The sequence below is a fragment of the Neodiprion virginianus genome, chromosome 4 (genome assembly GCF_021901495.1).
Source record: "Neodiprion virginianus isolate iyNeoVirg1 chromosome 4, iyNeoVirg1.1, whole genome shotgun sequence".
Taxonomy (NCBI): Eukaryota; Metazoa; Arthropoda; class Insecta; order Hymenoptera; family Diprionidae; genus Neodiprion; species Neodiprion virginianus.
This window is the reverse complement of record NC_060880.1, coordinates 36,850,048-36,876,111: the sequence shown is the minus strand read 5'-3', so window position 1 is coordinate 36,876,111 and position 26,064 is coordinate 36,850,048. Positions and strand designations below refer to the sequence as shown.

The window sequence follows — 26,064 nt, the reverse complement described above, 5'->3', positions numbered from 1 at the left end:
GTTAAACAAATGAAATCAAGAAGCCGGTGATTCACTCGGGCTAATTGCAGACGGCGGTGATTTTCCCGAACGTTATTCATTCATTCGCATCAAACATTTCTTCACATTGCACTTACGATTTTCGAAGAATTGGGTTCATTTCCACCTTACCTATTGTTTCCCAACAGATTTTTTCCTCATTTCGAATAGTTGAAACTTGTTTTTCTCGCACGAAAGCGGGCAAGCTCCTCCGTCAGTAATGTGTAATCAGAATTCTGAGAAAAACAACAAACAAAAGAAAAGGCCCGTAAAACGTTTTTAGGGTTTACATTTCATGATATAGGAAGAGACCATAAGAAGGAAGAAAGTTTATTTTGTTTCTTGTCTGTTTTTTTTTTTTTTTTTCTCTGTTCTATCTTTCCCTCTTAGAAAACTTATTCAACTTTTGCCAAGTATTTAATAATTATTATTACAGGTGTATCTGAAAGAATTGCGAAGACCGCATTCCGCCAAACTTGATCATCCTCGCCGTATAACGTAGACCTAATGTAGACCCACAGCCGCGAAACTGGCGCTTATACCAAAACAGATCTATCGATCCGTGTAAACGATTGTAATCGCATTATCTCAGGGATAAACTTCGTAAACATTACAACGTATCGTATAATTTTTTTTACACATCCTGTGATCATATTTACAATATCGTGAACTACGAGAATTGATTACAACATATTCCTTTCTTAGATCAACAAATACGATTAATATTTAGACCGTTTTTCAATTCAAAAATTAATTCTCCGTGCATTTCGAATAAGAAGAGAAAACAAAAAAAAAAAAAACTCATTCCTCTTTAATATACAGGTTGTCGAGATACGCGTCGCGTATCTACTGATTAGTTACACACCTATACCAAGCACAATGGGTAGGTACGAGACGCTTCTTAGACGGACAGGCATACATACCTCGAAAATACTTAACGAATTTATGACTCATCCGATTGTAAATTTCAAACACGGGTATCTCCCCGTTTTAGCACGTGGTACCGAGTTATCTGCACACGTTTTCAGTCGTAGTTGAACGCGTTACCATGTGGTTACAGTGTATGCTTTTGAAAATTTTTACCAGATGTACATAGAGATGTTTTTTTAATCATATGTATTGTATATCTATGTACATGTATGTACCTATACATTTGTGGCAAAGTTTTTCACCCGGTATTTGCTCCGCCTGGATTCCAATTCAGTCATTCGTTGATCTCTGCTCGCTTAGGACAGTAATATATAATAGTGTAGTTAACGTAATATACAATATTGCAGTGGAAATTATAGGTGAAACACAGACGTTTATGACGGTGCAAGGGATTGTGTAACGAATTTTATAAATATAAATATGTGTTATTGCATACGCATGTGTGAACGCATATTTTTAACGAGTATTGAACAGCTGCTGTGAACACGTGAGGCTTATTATACTGATTAGAACGATTATCAATTGAATCAATAGATTATTCGGATACGTTTAGGGGGATTTAATGACGAATTTTACCGGTTAAATTGACTGCTGCGCCGTCAGTCGGAGGACAAATATTTCATATAAAATCGTAAATTAATAACGTTATCTCATTATATTTTTTACGAAATTCCTAAGCTGATTTTCATGCATTATATCGATAATACGATGAAATAGACCCGGCGATATGCATCCGGGAGAAGTTTTTTCTTCTTTAAATAATATATTGAAAGGTCTCAGAATTAATCGATATCTTCGCTTAAAAATTTATTCTATATCTTTTGTTCTAAGGTATAGAAAAAAAATATTGCCTATAACAGCAGACGCGTGTATTATTAGAAGAGAAATATTTCGTCGGACGACCCTTACATTTTTTCCCATCTCGACAAAATTACTTGTATAATATATTACACACAGTTAATATATGCCTAATTTATGCAAAAAGAAAGGGACAAAATTGACATACTTAACAAGGCGAACTTTTATTGATTAAGAAAAAACTCTATTAGTTAATAGATTAAAAAAATCTCTGGTTATATTAAATTGACGCAATAATAAACGTCTCGATGTGCCAGCTCGTTTATGCCGTGAATATAGGTATACGTAAGTACACATTATTTATTTCTCATGATTTACACTCCGGTACGAACACATATAATTGATTTGGGTGTATAATTAATCTGATCTTAAAATATCATATTGGCTAATCACGCTGCCGTAAAAAACCGGATAAAAGACAGCGGAACCACCTGATTAAAAAAAAAATCGAGCCGCGATATGTCCGCGCAAATATCTGCGCTGGAATCGGTGAAATTATCAGAAAATTTCTTTTTTTTTTTTCTAAACTAGTTCGAGGTTATTACATAACTAGTGTAAAGTATACGTATACAAAGTACGAATATAGTGGGAAATTCATGATTTAATGCATGAAAATCAGTGAGAATAGTAAAAATAGTACATTAAAAATATAATATTTATATAGAACAAGTTTCTTTTATTTCAATTCAACGTACACTTTATATACATACATATTTCGTGCTGTACGCGTTATCGCTGGATCTGTTAATACCTGCAATATTACGTGCAATTCGATTTTTTTTTTTTTTTTTCTTAAGATATAATCTATATTTAATATTCTTCTCATCGGCGTTTAACGGGGATTACCGAAATTCACGTATTACGCACCTGTGAAACAAACAGTGAGGTGCGGTTTCAGTAGGCGTCTTCGTTTTCAGCCCGTTCGAATCGAGCGGTTCGCAAAGCGACGCGCGCCACTCGGCTTCTTGAAATACCCGCGCTTTTTTCCGTCCATCGCATCGTGTCGCCACGGCTCCGTGCGAACGCGATGGAACTTGTTGAAATTCCATGGACGCAGTGATGCTAAACCGAACGACAAACAACTCCATATAATAATTGATAAACGTGGTCAAAAGCGTTACGAAACCTGTTTCCTTATTGTCGTTCTATTATTTCTCCAGCCCGACACACTGCTCGTGAAATTTTTTACCGCTTGATCAGCTCTGCGGTATAATAAGGCGTTATAAAATTCAAAAGTCGTACGGAAATTTTTCAGTAAACAGGAAACAAAAAAATAATAATAATAATAGTAAAACTATAATTCAAACGAACTAAAAACGCGACCAGTGCAAGACCGAAAATCTGGGAGGAAATCTTGTCGGTAATAATGTGTGGGGTTACGAATTGGAAGTTTAGGTGTTTAAAGGATTTACCTTGATCGTGATTTACGGTTGAACGGAGCCCACGCGGTTGCCTACACGGTCAATAACGTGTAATTCACCGTACCGGACCTGGAAGTTATTTAGAATATATCCCGAGTCGTCGTTGTATTTGGCGAAATTATGTGGAAAAAATTAAAAATGTATAAAAATTGCAAAATATAACATACGATACAGCTGTCTATAATATCGGTGGATTTACCCGGCGAATTGTAAACGTTCGTCATTTAACTCCATACGCGATATATCTGACATTATTATAATACATGTTCGTGTGAGACTTGCAAGTGAATACATTGTACAACGAAACTGCGCGCTGAATTGATGAATATATCAATTTCAACATGTTGGCATACATCATTATAACATCTTTGCGCGTGTAAATTGAACGGTTGTATGACCGGAAAACCAGTTTTTTTTTACTCGCTCATTATGAACCTCCGAAAATAACCCGGGGATAATAAGAAGACAGGAAATATCGATTGAACCGTGACACCCGGCAACTCAAGTTCGACACAATTTCTCATACAATCAGGCAGAAATAAATCCCAAGGTGATTTACGCAGGTGCATAATTGACAGTAGTATACACACGGATTAGATGTGTATCTATTGTATTTACATATATGTATATGGGGCATTCCACACAGATAGATTTGATCAAAAGACTGACCCTCTCAGAATTAAATCAAATTTTGTGAAAACTTTCTGTTAGCTGTACAAAATGTTAGTGATTTTTCTTAGTCTTTTATGACGTTTATTGTTAGACGTTAGCATTCGGTATAATATATGCGAAAATCGACAATTTCCGAAGTTTAATTTAGTATATCCCGAAAACTATTGGTTACATAAAAAAAAAAAGTTGCGTATAAACAAGTTCCAATTTTAAATGAGCTTAAACACAAAAATACGTAAAATTTTATCGAGGTCGCTAGAAGTTTTTAAAAGCTTTTGAAAAATTAAATTTTGAGATTTTTCAAAGATGGTTTCATTTTTTTTTTTTTTTTTTGCTAAAAATTTCAGAGGATATTTTTCTCTTAGTGTTCAAAAACTTGTTTAAATATCATCGTGGGTCGGGATTTAGTTTCGAAGCCATACATTGTTTTCTAAAACAATTGAAGTTTTTTTTTTTTTTTTTTTCAAAAAATTGGAAATATATGAAAGGAAAATCTTCTGAAATTTTTAGCGAAAATGTATTCATTTTTTCAGTTAACAGAAAACAGTTAGAAAAAGATGCATAGTTTGAAACCAAATCCTGGCAAATGATGAAATTATCATAAGTTCTTCAACGCTAAGTGAGGAATATCCTCTAGAATTTATAAAAAAAATCAAACCGCTTTTGAAAAATCTCAAATTTTTATTAATAATCACTACTTCTCAACTCAAGGTTCTCCGGTTGTCTGAAATTCACTACGTGATCGAAATGTTTAAAGTAAAATATACGAATATTCTGAAAACTGACACTTCTTAAAAATCGGATTACAATTTGAAATGCTCGTTATTTTGTTGAAAAAAAAAACAGTAATTCCATATCTTGGTAAAGAGTATAAACTATCCAAGAATACTGTCTTTGAATTTGAAGCAAATCGGTTTAAACAATAAAAATCTGTAAATAGGGCTCGATCTATGTGCTTTTGAATAAAACAAACCCCAATCGAATCAAATCATTAATTGTCGAGATAGAAGCATATTTACAAAATTCATACACTTCTTCAGCCAAGCGTCTAATCATTTTTAAACATTTGCCTTAAGGTTTTTCGAATCCCGTAAATATTCACTCAATCCTAATACCATGTATTTCTTTTATGTGTTTATGGTAAAATTTTACGTCAATTGAGTAAATTTAACTCGGATTAAGCGAATACAATTTTTGACATTGAAAGAGCTTCAATTATTTGAATAGTCGTCGGATTTGCTTTTAGTAGCAAAAAATAAAATAAAAAAAATAAAAAATCCAATCAAACAACCAATTCTATAATCCTTGAAAATTTATTAACAGAAAACATGGATTCTAGTTGGTAAAATTTCTTATTCGTTAACAACCCAAGAAATAACTAATAATTATCAAATGAAGCAGAGTATGAAAACAAACGAATTACGTATATACGTGTAGAAAAAAAAAAACTTCAATTTCTCCCCTAATATTATGAATATCCGTTAAATTTATTCCAAACTTAAAAATAGTGGTATCAATGTACGAACACAGTACGTCTTTTGTCAATATTGCGTCGGGTCAAGTTTTCAATTTCAACCTCGTAACTCCAGCGTCCGAAGTTTGGCTTTACTCGAAACAGGTATAACAAGTCGTTGACTGCAGTTCTGCAGGTAAATTTTGTTTGCGTAACGTGAAATACGAGCGTCGACACTGATTCGAGAGATCCGAGATAAAATCTCCTCCTTAAATTTGTGTTCTCGAATATTCGTCGCGACAGCGATTCGTCGAAAGGCATTTCGTATGTAGGTACCGCGAACGACGCGCCGCGATAGAAACTGATCGACAAACTCATGCCTGCAAAGTGGTCCCGAAATCCCTGCCCTGACTAACTCGATGGGCCCGTTTGGGGACTTGAACGCGTGCCGAGAAATCTTACGAAATTTAGCTGTGCAGTCAGCGAGGCACATTCGGTACATGTCTCGTAATTGTCAGACACGGCTAGCTGTTGGAATTTAGTAGTTTCGTTTACGTTTTGTTAATACACGCCCAACATTTATATTTGTATTTACATTTATACGCCTCATCGAAAGTTTCGCAAAACTTTTTCTCTTACGCGAGTCATTCGCGCACCTCCCATCAGGTGTGTGTGTGTATATATATATATATATATCATGTTTAAAATCCACTGTCGACACATTATTACACGCACATTCTAAGATTTCGATCTTTCATTATTTTATACATAATAATAAACAGTTCAACACGAATTATAATTACCACGGTCACCTTATTGCGGTACAATACAAATTTGTTTTTTGCTTGCTGATTTTGTTTTTTCCCAGTTTTTTTTTTTTTTTCGTTCTTCATCCTACTGCTCTTTACGCCAACGTCGTTCTTTGTTTCAAAATTCAAGAATCTCGCCCGACTTTTTAAACATTCGGGTCAGTGACATTTCGGAGAAACCAGTTATTTGCGTCTGCAGGATTTTTGTTTCGCCATGTCTTTCGGATTTAAAAGAAATAAAACAAATCCTTTAGTTTCTTCTACTTGAAGGATATCTATACATATTTGAATCCCTCTCGTAAACTTTGATCCTTATTTTTGCGACTGTATATATATGTATTGTATAGGTACATACGTGTATATCTATAACATCGTATGACATAAAAATTGCATGACATTGCGGAGTATAAGACCGAAATCTACGTCAAGCCGTAAACAAATTATTACATCAGTTGTGTTTTTCTTTTTTTTTCTTCTTCCTTCGGTTTCTTTCTTTTCAGCGAGTCTGCAGACCGTATGCCTGTATACATATATATAATATATAATTGCGTACATCGAAGTCCATATTATTTTATTATTTTGTCATGCCGTTGATTATCTTCATCGCCCGTTCATAATATACACGATATTATAATACATGGTTAGAAAAAGAAGTGTAACTACTACCGGGTTATTTCCGTGACGCGCCTTATAGGGACCCCTAATTGTAGGCAAATCAAGGTACGAGTTCACCTGAGCAGCTCCGAGTTTCTTGGGGTGATATCAGCCGCGTGCTAACAAAAGAGCATCGGTGCTGCTCAGAGTGCACTAGTACCTTGATTTGCCTACAATTAGGGGTCCTTATGGGACGCACCACGGAAATAACCCAGTATTATACATCGTGCGTGTGTACATACATAAGTGTGTATTGTATGTAGGGCTGACCTGGTACCAGAATTCTTCTGGTAGCGTCGGGTGGGGAATTAGATCTATTAGTTTCGGTGATAATCTCGGGATTCTCGAAAGTATCAGTTTTGTCGAAATTGTCAGGATTCCCGGATATCCCGATGAAAGATGATATAACTTTTACTGAAAATATTGACGTCATTTAGATATTCTATTTACTAATTGTATTGAGTATTTAGTATTTAGTATTGGTCTAATATTATATGTAGATATTAGGTAAGTCAGATTACTGACGTTTCGGGTTTTTCAAAAATTTCTGGTTACCTGAAAATCCTGGGTTTCCCGACCATTCCGGAATCGACAAAAAACCCGAACCGATACAAACCGGTTCCGAATCGGAACGGTTTTTCCCGAGATTTCGGGAACCCGGATAGTCCTAATTGGGTCCATGGAACAATTACACTCTGTTATTACGTCTTTAACGTACATTGTTAGAATCGTAAAGAGCAAAGGATGAAGAAAAAATATTTATTACTCGTGCGCGTAGAACAAGGCAAAGTCTCTCTTTTTCTTCGAGTCGTCAATTGATTCAAACGTTTATTATTATAACTATGAAACCAAAAAACACGTTGTATATTTGTGCAACGTTTCAAAAAAAAATTTCAAACCATTTAACTGCCAACGCGTCATAGCGACGTCAATCGTGCCCGCGCCATAATTGCCAAAAATCACGAAACGTCGTCATAAAGTAATTCGATGTTTTTGGATGTCTCGTGTGAATATTTATTTTAGAAAGCATGTGTTTTAAATATTTTTGTGTTCAAGGAATCCGACTCTGGCCATAGAAAGTTAAATTTTTCGCGCATTTATTCAGTTTCGGGCCCCCTAAGTTGACGAAATTTTGATAATTTTCACTTCTCGGGACGCATTCTTCTTTTCAAAAATATTGAACAACAACATTTTCGAACAAAAATGCGAAGTTTCAAGAATTACCCAGTCAGAGTCATTTACCTTACGGTATAACTACAGCTTATGTCAGAAAAATTACTCGGTAATTCTTGAAATCGCGTGGCTAGACTCTAAAGTATTATTATTCAATGTTTTTAAAAATATATTCATCCCTACATAAGAAAGAAGGTAATAGTTTGTTCTATGACGCCATTTAAGAAAATGATGAAAAATTTGTCTACTTCGAGGGCTCAAAACTGTATGAATGCGCGGAGAATATAAATTTTTGTCGTCTAATCGAATTCCTTGATCTCAAAAATACTTAAAACACGTGCTTTCAAAAGTAAATATTCACCTAAGACACCAAAAACATTAAATTACTTTAATCACGACACGGGCGTGCTTGACGCCGCTTTGCCGACTTAATGGTTAAAGTGGTTAACTCCATTAGCAGTAACTCCCGTCGTGAATTTGAGATTCGAAAGGTATTATAATTAATGGGAATTATTCAGAGAACCGCGATAATTAGCTGACGGTTAAAATATTGTCTTACGTCAGCAAAAATCTTACGACTCGACTGCTATTACATTTCATATCCACCACTTTACATTGTATGAGGTTTCTTTGATCTATGATTCTGTGCGGTTAATTTTTAAAAATGCCACGTGATACGTAAAATTTTATTCCTAAAAAAATCTTCGAATAATTGTAACTTTGAAATTTCCTAGGTGGGTGTTGTTATTCCACTTGGTATTTTTTTTCTTTTTTTTTTTGAAGAGAGAAACGGTTCTGAATATAGGAAAAACACAGAAAGCAATAATATGGAATTTCGAAAATTGAACTAATTGATTACAATAAAAAATTCGTTATCGACCGTCACTAACGTGTCAAAGCTTATAAATCGAATGAAATGCACTAATTCTCTCGGCTTTAATCGCCTTATATCTTCTTCTCTTTCTTCTTAGAATCAATTTTAATTGCCCACGCGTAAATTTCCATTAACTGATAACTTTTCCGTGACGATGAACGCTCGAAGGCGTTGATATTATACACGACATGTACGAATCGTTAATACGTGTCATTTATCGTTACCTAATTTCATGCAACTATAATTCCAAGTTGCGTAAAGGCCATCATTGATCTTAGAATACAATCGAGCCGCCCCTTGAAAAATTTTGTTCAATATAACGTCAGTCAAGTTCATCCTGGTCTTCTAGCATGACGATCGGTTAAAGCTATGATAAAATTTTGATCAACGATAGTGGAAAGTCACGCTGATACGTAAAATCAGAAGCAGACTCGAAGAATTCCACTTGAAAAATCTTGACAGTGTAATCGATAATTTGCATGTACCTGTTTCCGTAATTTAAAATCATAAAAATGAAGAAAAAAAATTAAAATAAAAAAAATAACAAGTGGAAATTGCTTACATTCTTGCAAAACGCTTGTCACGACGATTTACGTCGCTTCGAGAGAATAAATGATGTGAGGTATAATGTATTTATTCGCTTTGCACATACTTGTAAATTTTCTTACAATATATATGCACATGTTATATGTGTATACTTATGCGACAAATATTTGTTTAGTTAATTTCGTTAATTCGCGATTATCACCACGCCAATTAAATACTGCAATTTTACGGTTTGTAGTAAAAATTTCGCCTATATCCGCGAAAGTTCCGGGGCTTAAATTGTGCAGTGTTTGTTTTCAACGATTCGTGCAAAAATTATCGGTTTAAAGACATGCAAAAAAAAAAAAATAAAAAAAATTAAATCGATATGATATAAATTAAGTTGAATTTAAAACGAAAGTAAAATTAATTTCAACTGACAGGAGATACGAAAGAATGTGTTGAAATTTTTTCAAATTCACTTTAATTAGAATGGATTGTCGAATATTAAGGAGTAAAAAAAAAAAATTGAACCGAATTAAGTTGAATCAATGAATTTTATCTGGGTTAAAAAAATCAATTTAAAATGACAGACGATACATTCGTACAGATGAATGAATTGAAATTTGAAAAAAAGATTAAAAAATCTCAATTTAAAATAAAAAAATTAGTTCTATTACATGAAATAATTTTAATTAATTCAACTCAAAAATATTATTGTGTCACGAAAATCTCGAGTCATTTCACCCTCGATCCTTTTACTAACGCGTTTCGAAATTTCTTTCCCGCAGCCCGAATTTGTCTTTTTCCCCGACGTATATACCACACATCTTCGTACTATAATACATTCTGCACAAAATCATTCATCTCTCCATATAAAATACTCATTACGTATGGTTGAACTGCCATATTTAACACGTTTGTAAAGATTGGGCATTATTTTTTATTTTTTAATTTTTTTCATAAAATATAGCTTGTATAATAAGGAAGCGATTCTTTTTCATTTTTTCTTCTCTTTGTCGTTATACGCTCGTTCCATTTAACGTGTATTAATCGGTAGTCAAATGACGCACGGCATAATTACTGCACGCGTAATTAATCATTAGTTTCGTACAGTTTTTTTTTTCAACCTTCATGAGATTCGTGCCATCCTGCCTCATTGAAATGTAGGCTAATACTCATACGTTCTTTTCTGTAATAGCAATAATACCAATAATGATATAATAATAATAAAAACAACAATAATAATAACGATAATAACAAGTTGGGCACAGATCGCAAAAGCAATTCTCCGTTTATCATATAACTACGATACCTGCAATTACGGTGTATAAAATTCGTGTACACGAAACGAAATTTGTGCAAATTTATAATTTTATATGTATGTATATTATGAATATATTATGCATATAGATACACATATACGTATGTACATTGTACATATTTGCGATGTTAATTTAATTTATTAATTGGTGTTTAAACGTTGTATTTAAGTAGTTGACTGTTATTAAGTGCAGTAAGATTTCATTAGCAATAATATTGCAGTGAATAATTTCGCAACGTTGAAGATCGAAGCCTAATTAACGTGCATTTGCTTAACCTTGACCCTCACGGCCGCGGAATTGCAGGTGGACTAACTAAGCAAAGACGCGCAAAAAACCTTCACACATACACACACACTTGTTACATACAAAATAATCCGCAAAATGTTCGTGACTGTTTTTTTTTTTTTTTTACCTTGCAATTCCCTGAAAAATTGGCACTAATTTTAATTCCAAATTCGAACCAAGTTTGTGTCTACGTATTGAAATTCATGCATAAATATAGACATATGATGTAGACGGAAGAAGAAAGGAAGAAAAAAAAAACACGCGAAATTTGACGAGAGTTTATTGCTATTGCTATTAAATTTTCATATACCTATAAATTTATTTTTTATTTTTTGTGCCTTATGAAAAATTCAGTAATTCCAAGATCGTGATTGATGTTTGTAATTATATAATTGAAACACGTGCATAATTGAAAGGCAATGAAAAAATGTCAACGTTTGTCGAATAAACAATTTATGTGATATCTATGACGCGTATAAAAATTAACGTATTTAGAATTGTTCATTACAAGTTGTTTGAATAAGATACACATCCACAACATACTTTGAATATATTTTTAAAAAATTTTAATTTACTACAATATTTATAAATCTTACCTCGTCAGTATTCCACATCGTGTATATATCACTGATTGTTTGTCACGTAAAGAATAATCGTTTTTTTTTTTTTAATACAACTACGGGTGAAAAAAATACCGCATCTTTGCCATCGAATTGTATTACACATACCAGGACAATCTCTTGAAACTTGAAAATCAACCGCGCATGCGCCAAATAATTAAATCTCATTGGTCGGCCAAATCTTTCCGCAGCGATATTTTTGTCCGCGACGCAGGCGGGCCAACCTACGCAAAATCTCTACTTTCGAATTTTCAAAGAGCGTAAGCATTAAATTCCGAGCGTTCTTCGAAGAATCAACTTTCCGACCCGACAACAAACGCTTCCGAAACCTTTCCGAGTCGCTGCCTCGATTATTTGAGATTCTAACCTCGAAAATTCGTATCAACCGCATCGCCGGCAGAAAGAGTTCGACAGCTGAAAACTCGGATTGGCCAGCCTGCGCGAACAGCCGATAAAACTCGCGCATGCGCGGTTCATTTTCAAGTTTCAACAGATTGTCGCGGTATATGTATAATACACATACAAATTACAAATTCTTGATGAAAATATATAATCGTACAATCAGAATTCTAAGTTGATTTTCAGATTTCTTTCACGGACGATCATATGAATGAAAATTTCAATTCCTTTTCAGTTAAATCAATTCTTCAATCATTGATATAATACTGAACAGAATCCCCTTGGAACTTGAGAGTCAGAGAACCTGCAATTCGAATTAATTTCCGCAATCATAATTGCGGTTATATTCTGCTTGAGAAGGAAAAACGAAAGGAAAAAAAAAACAACTATAGAATTCGTACAAAACAAACAATTATTCATTTACGCTGTATAAAATTGGGACGTACGGGCTCAAGTCTGCCCAGAGGCTGCAAATTTTTTGCTTCCCTCTTACTATTGTACAAAGAAGGTACACCTCATTATTTCGCATCGTTTCTTAACAGTAATAATTATTGAGGCGCCGTTGAAACGCTGCATCAGAGTAGCAGCGAAAGATTGCGACAATATAAATGCGTCACGAGTGTCAAGATTAAAGGTTTAAAGTTATGTATGTATTTACGTACGTACAGGTATGTATTATACATAGATAAGAAGAAAACGGTTTGTTACACATACGTACGCAGTTTAATCCGCGTGCATATACGGCGTAAGTTTGACTTAGCTGTTAATACTTTCGGCTATAAGGTTATGCAACTATTATTACGTGCATATATGTATGTATATATACGTATAATAATAACTTACACCTATACAACCATTTTTTTTTTCTCAACTTAACCTACTTATAAAATTTAACGTGGTGTTTACACGATATTACTTAATATACATATATTTTATGTATGTGAATGATAAACGCGTTTACCCGTAATACTAGTTTCATTTTATCGATGCCTTTTACAGTGTATTGGTATTATACCTGGTAGGTAATTACAAATATATATATATATATTAGGGTGAGTCGAAAACTCTAAAAATTGTTTGATACCCTCAAAAATATATATATAAATATTTTCGTTCACTCAAAATTGAAATGGTTTTGATAAAATGTACTTCTTTCTGCGTGAATTTTTCCTTCGATAAACTTTTTTGAGAAATATAACGATAATTGCACAGACAGTTGGTGTGAATCAACAGAATATGAAAATTTCCAAAATAAATCTTCATTATTCAGCAATTTTGGCGTTTTAAGCAATACGGATGCCGAGCTCTGCAAGAAAAAAGATGGAAAGAATACAAAAACGTTTTAGAAGGAAAAAAATCAGCATTTAATGATAATTAATTGAAAAATAGTGAAAATATCAATTTTCAAAAATTTCTCTCGAAGATATGAACCATTTTTTAATGTTCCGCAAATATCAGTTTGAGAGAGCATATTCCTGGGCACCTTATATAATTAAATCAGAATTTTTGGAACGATCTGTTTCCGTTTATCAGTGATTACGTTAATTTAACGCTAAAAATGGCGTTTTTGAGCGTCCCGCGCGCCCTCTAAAAATTTTCAAAAAATCGAATCGTTGCACGGAGACCTTTGTCTCAGCGATAAGTTTGATTTTTGAGGGTAACCAACAATTTTTAGATTTTTCGACTCACCTTAATCAGCTATTTTGATATACGTTATTCTAAAAAATGCAGAGTCTCGTTTGATTTTCTTTTCACTTATTTTCATTACTTTTTTTTCTCTCCTTTTTTCTTTCTCCTTCATCTAGTCGTTGCTGCTGATATATTATAATCTCGTTTGGTACAATACCACTTTCGCATTCGCCGTTCGAAATTGAGATACATAAATAATTTAAATCACCTGCGGTCAGTCGAATATCACATTCATATGTAAATCGTAATTGAGAAAACAAGGAACAAAAAATAGAAGAAATAACATCTCTGACCACATAACGAATGCCTATAATTGCTCCATTACTCTGCAGCATCGTATATGATATATATTATTAGGGATACGCTTTCAAATCGGATGGAAACGAATTTTTGTCTCATCTGTTTATACGTACGTATAACACGACGTTTTCGCTTCGTTCAGTGCCCGAATAAAGTTTTTCATGAATATTCGAGGCTATTCGTGCCGTATAATATACAATAATCTGATAAGGAATAAGAACTTTAGACTAAAGAAACGAATAAAATACTTTCCCGTACGAATTCAGGCCACCACGAATGAAAGACAAGCAGCTTGTATAGATAAATGATGTTTTATGAATACCAACTATAAATAATATATACATTTGCATATATATATATATACACACATGAGGTATTCCATGCCAACTGAGAGGACATTTTCCCTGACCCTCGCCAATTTGCTTCACTATTTTTTATATGATTCTACAACCTAAAAAAAGCACTCACCATTTTTTTCAGATTTTTCGTCCCAACAATTCTTTTTTAAAAAATGCTACAAACCCTTTTACGGTCCTAAGAAAAAAAAACGCCAATTTTTATTTTTTTTACAAAAATTCACATAATTTCTGGGTCCCAAAACAAACATTTTGAGCCATAGTTCAGAGCGGAGAATTTATTTTTTGTATTTTTTAAATATTTTTTTAGGGGAATAATTTTTCTTATTTTGTATGTACTATCTAATAATAATTCCTAACGGCCCGGCATTTGCAAAACTAATGGATTTTTTCGGTTTAACAATTATTTATAATCGAAATAGTTAGAATGCACAATTTTTCTTTTAATTTTTGTGGAATCGGCTTGGACGATAAATGTCTATTAAGAAGGTTGGCTCGCCTTGTCAAAATGATAAGAATGAGTTAAAATTTTTCAGGAATATACGTCCATGGGGATCACGCATCTATATCTGTATATATATATATATATATATATATATATATATATATATATATATATATATATATTAGAGTGTCCCAAAAAAACCGACTATTTTTTTTTTTTCAAAGAACATTGAAAAATCGTCAGAGTATCTCTAGAAAATGACCCTGTGAAAATATAAGCTCTTAATATTAATATTTAGAGGTGGCGATTTGTAATTTTCTATTTCCCATTTAAATAACATGGGAAAATTTTTTTTTGAACTTTGGAATTTTGTAATGGGATAACGAGCTACTTCATAAGTATGACAAAATCAGGTCTTATAGGAACATTGATGCTCTACAAAAAAGGTCTGATTGACATTTTGCGTAAATCCAGCTGTTTCAAAAATATCGAGCCTCAAACTTCGGACTGTTTAAAATTATGCTTTTTTTTTCGTAAATACAACAAAAATTAATTTCTATGTATTATAAACCCAGAATTATCAACTGAACAATAAATATATGCATATATTTGACGGAATGCAGATCCGAAATTATTAATAAAAATATTAATTACATATAATACATATAAGTTAAGACCTTTTTTGTAGAGCATCAAATTTCCTATAAGACCTGATTTTGTCGTACTTATGAAGTAGCTCGTTATCCCATTACAAAATTCCAAAGTTCAAAAAAAAATTTTCCCATGTTATTTAAATGGGAAATAGAAAATTACAAATCGCCACCTCTAAATATTAATATTAAGAGCTTATATTTTCACAGGGTCATTTTCTAGAGATACTCTGACGATTTTTCAATGTTCTTTGGAAAAAAAAATAGTCGGTTTTTTTGGGACACTCTAATATATATGTATGTATAGACATACACCTGCCTAAAATCGAGGGAAATTTTTATTTATTAAATCTCGATATAGTCAACGCTTCTTCGCATTATAATATAAATCTATACGCATGACGCGTGTATTAAGTAACAGAGCCTGTCTTAATAATGACGAAGCTGAAAACTTGCCTGCGGTTTGAGAAAATTAATGCGAAAGTGACAAGCTTGTAATCACTGTTCACGTGTATCGCATAAAAGCCTTTCAATAAGTTGGTCATAATCTTAACCTATCGCGGGGAAAATATTTTAGCGATACGTGACAGTATTAACGCCTGTGACAGTCGGGTCAGAAAATTAATGATCACTACAGGGCAAAACTGCCGTCAATTATAGACACCTGTGTGTATAATTTAGCTTGTACTTTGAAATGATTTTTTTATTTATTTATTTTTTTTGTTTTTTTTTTTTTTTCATCTGTACGTACATATAGGTATGTATATCACCTTCCTACAACCTGTTTTAACACAACTGTTTGAAAAAAGTAAGTCGTTTGTTTACTCGGTAATATACTCATTATATATACAAATCAGAGGTCATTTTCGTTAGAATCTAATCATTAGAATGTAATCGATCTCTCATGATCAATTACTTTCCTTTTTTCATCGAATACGTCAAAACTCGCCGGACGTATAAAAGCTCAGAAAAATTTCCATTCATCACCTGTATAGTTTCATAATAATGATATATATATATATTAATCGTAGATGTACACTTTGAACGAAAAAAAAATCGTCAGGCTCTAGAAATTGTAATCAAAAAGTCAGTTGCTGCTGTTTTTCCCTCGATGTTTTGTCATTAAAATCTCATCAGTTTGCCGCTTGTGTTTTCATTTTATTCTATGATTTATTTCAAACGATTGACACGTGAAATATTTGCGCGCTCAGCGAATTGCAGAAAAATAGTCGGAGAGAGATATAAAAAATGAAAAAAATACACGAATCGCGTCGAGCGCATGTGAATTATCATAACGCAAATTAACGACGAATGCAACTGATTACGTTACACGCGGTGTTATATTTATAATAATCAATCGAAGAATGAGGTACACGTGTATACGTGTGCGATGCGTGTGTATTGTAATATGGTTGGATATTTCAAAATTTTCACGTTCCGGATTCTGCAACGTTACTCGTTTATATACGGTCACATTCTATATTGTGCAATAATCTACATTATATCCAATCGTCGAGGCTCGTTGCGTAAATTGAAATTTCTATTTTCCTTTTTTTCTTCTCTACTCTTCTTTACTCTTCACTTTATCCTCTTCTCCTGCTATTATTCCTGGTCGAAAGTCTCTGCGCGGAATAAAATTTTATCATCATAATTATGATAGCAATTCGATCGACCATTGCAATTTTCAGATTATACATATCTATTATATATATATCCCAAAGAAAAATAATATATATATGTATATATATTTATGTATCAACTTTCAAAAAAATGGACAATCTATTCCCGTTTGACGAGGGTAAATATATATATATATATATATGTCTATATATGTGCGTGTGTGTTTTAAAAATTATTTTTCGTTTTTCGAATTATTTTCTCTTAACCAAACATACTTGAATTAATATATTATACAGATATTTATTGGTAAAGCGATATATGGGCGTGGATACATGTGTGAATATACCTGTACGTGTTTTGCAATAATTCGTTGACTTGGAAAGTCTCGTTCGCAAGAAAAAAAGATCTGGAAACTTCTTCTGCACAGATGCGTAGGCATACGGTACGGTGGTGAAATTGTACGCAACTGCGGGATTGAAAATTTCGATCTATGGATAATTGAAACAAGTCAATTACAAGCCGATTTCGAGGACCGACTCTGACCCTCAAACTTCTTACATGTTTGTTATTCAAGAAACGAGCTTGTGATAAAATAACCCTCAAATTTAATGTTGAATTTTAATTAAATGTAGATGTAATATTTACAATTTATTATACGCTGTTGCGAAATCTCTGCATTCAACGTCTAATACATTTTCAGCTCTGTGCGTGTCAATTTTTTGTTTGCTTTTTTCATTTCGTTAAACTCGCCTTTGAGGAAATTAAAATTACCGTGTTTTTCAAACAACAATATTTAAACTCACGTCTGAAGAAATTGAAATTATCTTGTTTTTCAATATACCCAGAATCGTTTGCATATATTATCCAGTATAACGTGTAATTTCATAATATGTAACGTGAAATTTTGAAAATCTCAACAAACGACATTTCTTCCCTGTATTTTTTTTTTTTTCTTCATTTCATTTCGCTTTTACGCGAAAATCATCGCCACTTCCGTTACAAGATCGTTTCCATCGTGGAGTGAAAATCTCGACGTTTATGTACCCGAAATAAAACAAGGTTACGAACTTGTAAAATTGACAACACGTCGCATTACATACGATATCGAACGTTACGCATTCTGTAAAAGGGTAAAAACAAAAAAAAAAATAGAAACGAAAAAATTGATAAAAAAAAAAAAACCCGTCTACCGACAGATTTAAACGCGGACGAAGGTTACGAGTTATCGAAAATAAGCATACCTACATATTGCAACGTAATTACAGTTATATCCGGAAGATTGCGGGGAATTAGAAGAGAGATAGAGCAAGAGAGAGAGAGAGAGAGAAAGAGAGAGAAAATGAAAGAGAAAGACCGTGAAACAGAATAAATTAATTCTATCACACAGCAGAAAAAAAAAAAGTCGCGGATACGTTCGACTTTTTGTTATATCAGATAGTAATAAACACCCGAGTTTTGGCTCGAGGAATAAAAAAAAAAAAAAAACAAAAAATTAAACAAACACGGGATCGAAAATTCGAATTGACAAGAATGAAAAAGAAAAAAAAAAAAAAAAAAAAACGCCCGACTGATTTACTTTCTGCAAAAAAAAAAAAAATTAAAAAAAATAAAAAAAACACACCCATAGAAACGTCTGTGATAGGATTCGAGGACAAATTTCGATATGCTTATATGTAACATAAACGCTGGGAGAAACGGTTTCTCGTGTGTGTTTATAACTGACGTACAGGATCTATGATCAGTGATTTCCAAATTGTCGTTTATTCTTGTATTCTTTTTTTTTTTTTTTTTTCTGATCGCTCAAAAACGATACGTTTGTTTGAAAAAATCTTCGTTTTATCCTAAGTAACAAATTCGATGTACGTGCATTATTTTATAATATGATTCTCTGCGGGAAGAGTTTTTTTTCACCCGACGTGTCATCTTGTATCATATATTTTTTTTTTTTTTCTTTTACAGGATCGCAGAAAAAATGAGACAGATAAAAAAAAAGAAACGAGGTTTCGATAACTTCTCGATTTATATTTATATACTCATATTTACTCAATGAAAGAAATTTCAGTCCAAGCCTCTTGCATGCTTTATATAATATGTTTCTTGCGAAAAACAATTTTTGTTTTGTATTGCTCGATTAGTTATTTAATTTTTTTTTTCTAATTTTTCTATCGCTATTCTTGCCACTTGGCTTTGGTATTTACGATTTTCATAGAGTCGTAAAAATCGAAGCAAGTCGAAGAAGTTCCCACGGTGTATACGCGAAGCACGCATACTTATATTATATCGTATTGGCGCGAAACTCCGCTGAGAACTCTCGATCTCTAGTTTCATGAAATTTCATCTTCGGTCCACTTTCACTGTACTTTTGTACCAGCCTCGATATTACGTACAAAACACTCCATCCCACATTTAAAGTGCGGATGGTTGAGTTTATAAAAATATTCTAAAACTTTAGTCTTGGAATGTTAGTCGTCAAACATGCCGAGTGTCAATTTTTGAAAAACAGTTCAAGCTGCTTAACTATTTTCTATGTTGTTCGATTCAATTTCAGTGTATTCTTGTTATATATTTTTTTTTCGAGGTAACGGGAGTCTTTGATTATTAATCGATATTGAAAATCGAGTCGTTTTATCAATTGTATTACAAGATAGTCGTACATTAAGGTATTCATCAAATCATCATATCGCAGGGAACTCTTTCAAAATACAAAAATATTATGAAATACGAGAATTATAAGCATAAATGTATATAATATGTGTACTCTTCAATGGATCATTTCAATCTGAAGAGTGTATTTTCTACAAATTCATTGAAATACGTTTTTTTATCACGTTGACATCTTCAAATATTTAATCCACATCATTGAACTAATGTTGAACGACAAAAAGAACATCTGTTTTACTGATTTTTAATGAAATAAGCCATTGCGCGGAGTGAAATCGATCGGATCTACTGGGTTTCTAGCAATTTCGACGACATTCCAAACGGATCACCGACATACATCCAAGCTTTTGCTGATAATTTCACTAATCACAACTTCTTCATTTTCAAAGAGACCCAATTCGTAACTTACGGTTACGCTAATTCGATAATAATGGCCCAATGTCCGGCTATATCTTATTGTTAATATAATTAAGTATAAAAAGTATCAATTTTCTGCCGACATGCAACCTCTTAGTCTAGTTGTATGAAAATATCCGGCGAACAACCGTCCATAATTAGCTGTTATAAATCAATCCCAATAATTATTACAACGCCATATTATTGATTAGTCACATGGAAAAATTTCGCCGGGCGGCGTGCAGGACTGTAAATTTTGCGTAAACCACTTTTCACTTTTCGCTCGCCCCCTTCGGTCACTCGGAGTGCTCAAGCTGGGTTACACAACGAATCTTTAGACGGGTAAATCGACATCCACGTCCACATCGAAACCCGCAAATTAGTTGTCGAAGTGATCGTCCATAGAATACGGTATAGGCACCGTTTGTGATCAGCGCGCCATCTTTTGCCAACCATGTAAATCGTTTCAATTGTTTTTGGTACTAGAAATCTATTCAATTATTCATTGAATCAGGAGAAAATCTTCCGCGGTATAGGTATGTCCATGGCACTTCTGACCACTCAATTACTTGAAAATCCAAGTTTACAACAGTCAGAGCCAACCTAACACTTTTGTGCCGTTTGTGCCCAAGATTTCATTTATATGCAATTGATACGGCCACAAATGGATTAAGTTATGGCCATGTACGGTAATAGTGACCAAACATTTTGTTAGATACGCTTGATATGGATCAATTTATGGCCACGTACGGTAATAATAGCCATGTATGGTACTTTTGCCCTAAACGAATTTCGAGGTTTTTATTTATATGCAATTGATTTGGCCATAAATGGATCAGATTATGGCCACATACGGTAATAATAGCCATATATGGTACCCTTGCCCTAAACGAATTTCGAGGTTTTTATTTATATGCAATTGATTTGGCCATAAATGGATCAAATTATGGCCACATACGGTAATAATAGCCATATATGGTACTTTTTCCCTAAACGAATTTCCAGGTTCTTATTGACATGCAATTGATTTGGCCATAAATGGATCAAATTATGGCCACATACGGTAATAATAGCCATATATGGTACTCTTGCCCTCAACGAATTTCCAGGTTTTTATTTATATGCAATTGATTTGGCCATAAATGGATCAAATTATGGCCACATACGGTAATAATAGCCATATATGGTACTCTTGCCCTCAACGAATTTCCAGGTTTTTATTTATATGCAATTGATTTGGCCATAAATGGATCAATTTATGGCCACATACGGTAATAATAGCCATATATGGTACTCTTGCCCTCAACGAATTTCCAGGTTTTTATTTATATGCAATTGATTTGGCCATAAATGGATCAATTTATGGCCACATACGGTAATAATAGCCATATATGGTACTCTTGTCCTAAACGAATTTCCAGGTTTTTATTTATATGCAATTGATTTGGCCATGAATGGATCAATTTATGGCCACATAGGGTACTAGTGGCCATTTTCGGTACTTCTGTCCTAAACGTGTTTCCAGGTTCTTATTGACATGCAATTGATTTGGCCATAAATGGATCAATTTATGGCCACATAGGGTACTAGTGGCCATTTTCGGTACTTCTGTCCTAAACGTGTTTCCAGGTTCTTATTGACATGCAATTGATTTGGCCATAAATGGATCAATTTATGGCCACATAGGGTATTACTGGCCATTTATGGTACTTTTGCCCTAAACGTATTTCCAGATTTTTATTCTTATGCAAATGCCACGGATCAATTTATGGCCACATAGGGTATTAAAGTCTCCTAAAATGGTACATTTTCCCTAAGTATTATATCGACGTACAGAGAGACAATATTATCCTCCTACCTGATACAGCGGCACGCTGTCTGTATATTGTGCCTAATTTCTGGTCGTTCACACGCATGACATGCCCGAATGTCACATGAAGCAGTTGGTACAGTAATATGACCACACACCTCATGCACAGCCTAAACAAGCCCAAGACCCAAGAGTAGCCGTGATTGCTACTCGTCCCCAAAGTTGGTCACTCGGCCGTTCGGCGAATCGCCTCGCGACATATAATATATTATACACCTATGTTTGCGGGCGCTTCTGTTACCAATAACAATTGCACCGTATAATCGATGAGTGCGCATTATGCGGCTCATGCACAGTGTGCCAAGGCCGTTCCTCGAATGCTGTTAATTCTAACCGATGTGTACTCCTTAATTTCGTATCAGGGGCTTTCGTCCCGTCGACAGAGAAACAACGACGCACCTCGAACAAATTTCGGCCCCTTGCAGGTAAATCTCTGCGTGAATGTTGATTTGTATTTATTTTTTTTTTTTCTGTTAAATCCAAATTCCATAAAATTCACGTAAGCTTCAACATCGACTTATTTCACATATCGAAACTAATCAACGACAGGTTTTTCCCTCATTTTTATTTCCTTCGCAATTTTGTCATCGTCTTTCAGCCAAAACGCAACAAGTCAACATCCTTAAACACGGAGGATGCAATTCGTACTATACGCACGTATACCCGTCGTCGTTATTTCGTGTGAATTTTTTTTTGCAATCGCAAAGACCGAAATTTGTTTAAATTTAGCCATTACTTGAAACGTATGATAAATCGTAAAATGACGTGTCAATAGTTTAATTTGCGCAACGGATGGCTTAATGCGCAGGTTATAAAAATTATAATCGATACAAACAATGATGTATTATATGTAACATATATACATATGTGTATATTATACTTATTTATTTATTTTATGTGATTGTAATTGTTTTTTTTTTTTTTTACAGTAACAGTATTTACGACGCGGGATCAATCTTGCACTGGCATGACGCGGCAATATTGATTTCAATGTCGTTCGAATGAAAAAGAAATAAATAAAAAAAAAATAAAAAAAATAAAACAGAGAAAAAGTCGAAGAATATATACAATAATAGCCAGGAGCGTTGAACGCCAGTTAGTTAATCCTTGCAACTTTCACGTGCAGAGTTGGAAGAGTTGGAGCTCCAAGTGTCAATATTAAGTCGATACAAGTGTAAGTAAATCGCGGAGATATTTTAAACAACAACGGAACGATCTTGAAACGCGGAGATGAATTTCCGTCCGTCGAGCAGCGGCTCAACTTTTTAATGATCATCGGTAATTAAATTATCCGTCAGCGCGGAGGACGGACAGTGTAATAGTTTAAAACCGGAGGGTCAAGTTCGTTCGTACGAAGAAACGTGTTATTGAACGACGCGTGTGTATTCGTATCTAATGAATAATGCGGGATGACGTCAAAGGGAATTTTCCTTCTACGTATATTTAATCACGTTTGTGGAATTCCGTGAACTTGATGTAACTATAGAGATTATTCATCTCAATTTCGTCAAGGAACATGTATAATTTCGGACGATGAATCCTTTTCGCATCACTTTTCCTTCCGAACTCGGACTTAATATCGGTTGAAAAACGATTCGCATTTTTTTTTTTTTTTTTTTTTTTTTTCCCTTCCTTTTCTCAACTCGAAATATTTTTCAGGAAGAAAATAATCGACGAGGAATAAATAATTATGAAGAAAAGAAAAGAGCGAATAAAATTGTGCGAGGCCACATAAACTGTCAGAAAATTTACCGTGTCAACAAAAGTCAGCAACGATTAGTGTAAAATTAAATATCATCGGTGTAAATCGTTCGTTCTTCGTGTTAAATTTAACACCGAATTTCTAAGAGTGTAGGGAATAATGTCCCACGGTGAAATGAATTCTATTTTATAATCTCGTTCTAACAGGTTAATGTTATAATTGAATTTTTGTTTAATGCAGCCATTCAAGCCAATTCGCGTGTATCCGTGAAGTGAAATCATTCGTCTGAATATTTAAACATGAGTTTTACTGTTTCACCGTATCACCTACATATTAAAATGTTTTGTTTATTCGAGTTGCCTGCAATTTTTTCACTGTTTACCGCAGACCGCAATTTGCGGTAAAAAGTTGTACGACGCAAACGACGCGGTGTTAATAAGTTTGGCGCGTAAATTTTCTGGATAGATGTAGCCGAAATTTGGATGAATCGATCGAACCGAAAAGATTCGAGAGCCGATAATGAATCGGTTTTTAATGAAAAATCATCATCGCGACGTTTGTCCGAGAGGTAAAAGTCTTTCGTTAAAGTTGGCAGAACTTCTGCCGCCTCTTTGATTTTTCAACGGCGATAAAACTTGGCCTGTATATCGGGAATCGAACGAACCGCTTAAGATGTAAGAAATATTAAGGTGATGACTAATCGCCGACATTCACGCTAGACCGGGTAACGCAAAAAGTTGACCACTTACTTGTTTCCTCAACTGTTATTCAAACATCGTTCTCCGATTTGATGCTGCAGAATCGTAATGGGGGAATATGCAAAATATACTATTTACGTATAATAAAAAGATACAGAAGGAGAGATAGAAGAGGAAAAAAAAATTCAGCGCAGATATACACGAGCAGCGTGGGACTTTTCAATAAACAATTATCGCAAAGATATTTATTACAGACACTCAAATAACGATAATTGCCTATTCGTCTACTTTTTTTCGCCATATTTCAATTTAATTTGCTCTTCCTTCTTCGCCGTATCGTTTAATTGACGAGCAAACTACAGTATAACATTTCATTTGTTGCAGTACCTAGAAAAATTTGGGTAAAACAGGTATCGTTACAAAAAACAGTTCGAATATTGTTGAAATTACGAAAAACGAGGTACGCCTAACCATTTTGCGCCATTATCGATCCTTTTTTGGTAATTGCGAGGCAAAATTATTTTCTTCGGTTTACTCTACTTTTTTATTTAAACAAGGCTTTAACGTCATAAACGGTAAAAAATGAAAATAGTTGATGAATAAAAATTTCTCTCAGTGTACATGACGTGGGACGAAATTGATACTCACGTACATCGAATTGTAAATCGAATTGATTTATAATTTCAACTTCTGCAGAAACAAGTCCGAAAATCAATTTGTCAAATCCTGCACGAAATCCGGGCACGTCTCTGAAAGCTCGGATGATTTGCCAAATGTTAGATCTATCTAGAAATATTAGGTATATCTATACTGTTGTATACGTAATATAATCCCGTAGTTTGTACTGCATCGACTGAGTTATACGTGTCGGATGACCTTACGAATTTTTAGCAGCTATATTTACCCCGAGTTGATCATTTCACATTATTTGCACACTAGGAAATACAAGATTATTTTAATGTTATACCCACGTAAATATACTTATCCAGCAGCAGCTTCCGCGCTCGTTTATGCACGCATTTTTTTTAAACGTCAATAATTATTGTTATTATAAATAACAGTAGAGGTTGCGTCAAGAGGCCGATAATATAACCTAAGCGTCAAATGTCCTCGTAATTATTATACTCGATTTTTTTTTCTTTCCTTTTATCTCCACGCTATCTGCAATTTTTATTACACATCAGCGATTATTGCAGTAAGAAAAATCGGCGTGTGATTGACTTTGACAAATTTCCTAAACACCGCGATTAATTTGCATGCGAAACGGTGGGTAAAGCTGTATTAATTATTATGACGAAAAAATCCCAATTCCTCGGTTCAATGAAATCTGCACTCCCTTTTTTATTTCTCTTCACGTTTTCCCGTCAAGTTGCAGAAATAAAGAAACAAACAAAGCGCACACATTTTTTATCTTGATAATAGAACGTCAATTAAGGAAAAAATAACCCAAACCGGGGATCGGGTTCTGAATATTTTTCAACGTAAGCGTTCAAATATCGATAATTGAAACGATGACATAAATCGTGACGCGCGTGTTCTGAATTTATTTTGGTGTATTAATGACATTCGACGATTATGACGGTCACGGTGATCATTTCTTTCTTTCTTAGAAATGGGTTTTCACCGATTGGGGGGGTAAAAATAAAAATAATCATGAATAT

The 26,064-nt window shown here is 33.8% G+C and overlaps 2 protein-coding genes and 2 long non-coding RNA genes across 7 annotated transcripts in view; 2 read left to right on the top strand and 2 right to left on the bottom strand.

Moving 5' to 3' along the window:
* Positions 1 to 26,064, bottom strand: part of LOC124302903 (uncharacterized) — a 592,781-nt gene that overhangs the window by 309,554 nt on the left and 257,163 nt on the right. The gene's annotated exons all lie outside the window — the stretch shown is intronic.
* Positions 1 to 26,064, top strand: part of LOC124302769 (elongation of very long chain fatty acids protein AAEL008004-like) — a 56,114-nt gene that overhangs the window by 2,407 nt on the left and 27,643 nt on the right. The window lies entirely within an intron of this gene.
* LOC124302797 (uncharacterized) lies at positions 2,452 to 5,913 on the bottom strand. 2 transcript variants are annotated; one of them, XR_006907778.1, is made up of 4 exons: positions 5,426 to 5,913; positions 3,219 to 3,296; positions 2,674 to 2,868; positions 2,452 to 2,557 (listed from the first exon to the last, which is right to left on the bottom strand). It is a non-coding gene; the product is annotated as an uncharacterized LOC124302797 (long non-coding RNA). The 2 variants fall into 2 exon arrangements; XR_006907777.1 differs by having other exon boundaries at positions 2,546 to 2,868.
* LOC124302802 (uncharacterized) lies at positions 22,363 to 23,012 on the top strand. Its single transcript, XR_006907783.1, has 2 exons — positions 22,363 to 22,428; positions 22,933 to 23,012. It is a non-coding gene; the product is annotated as an uncharacterized LOC124302802 (long non-coding RNA).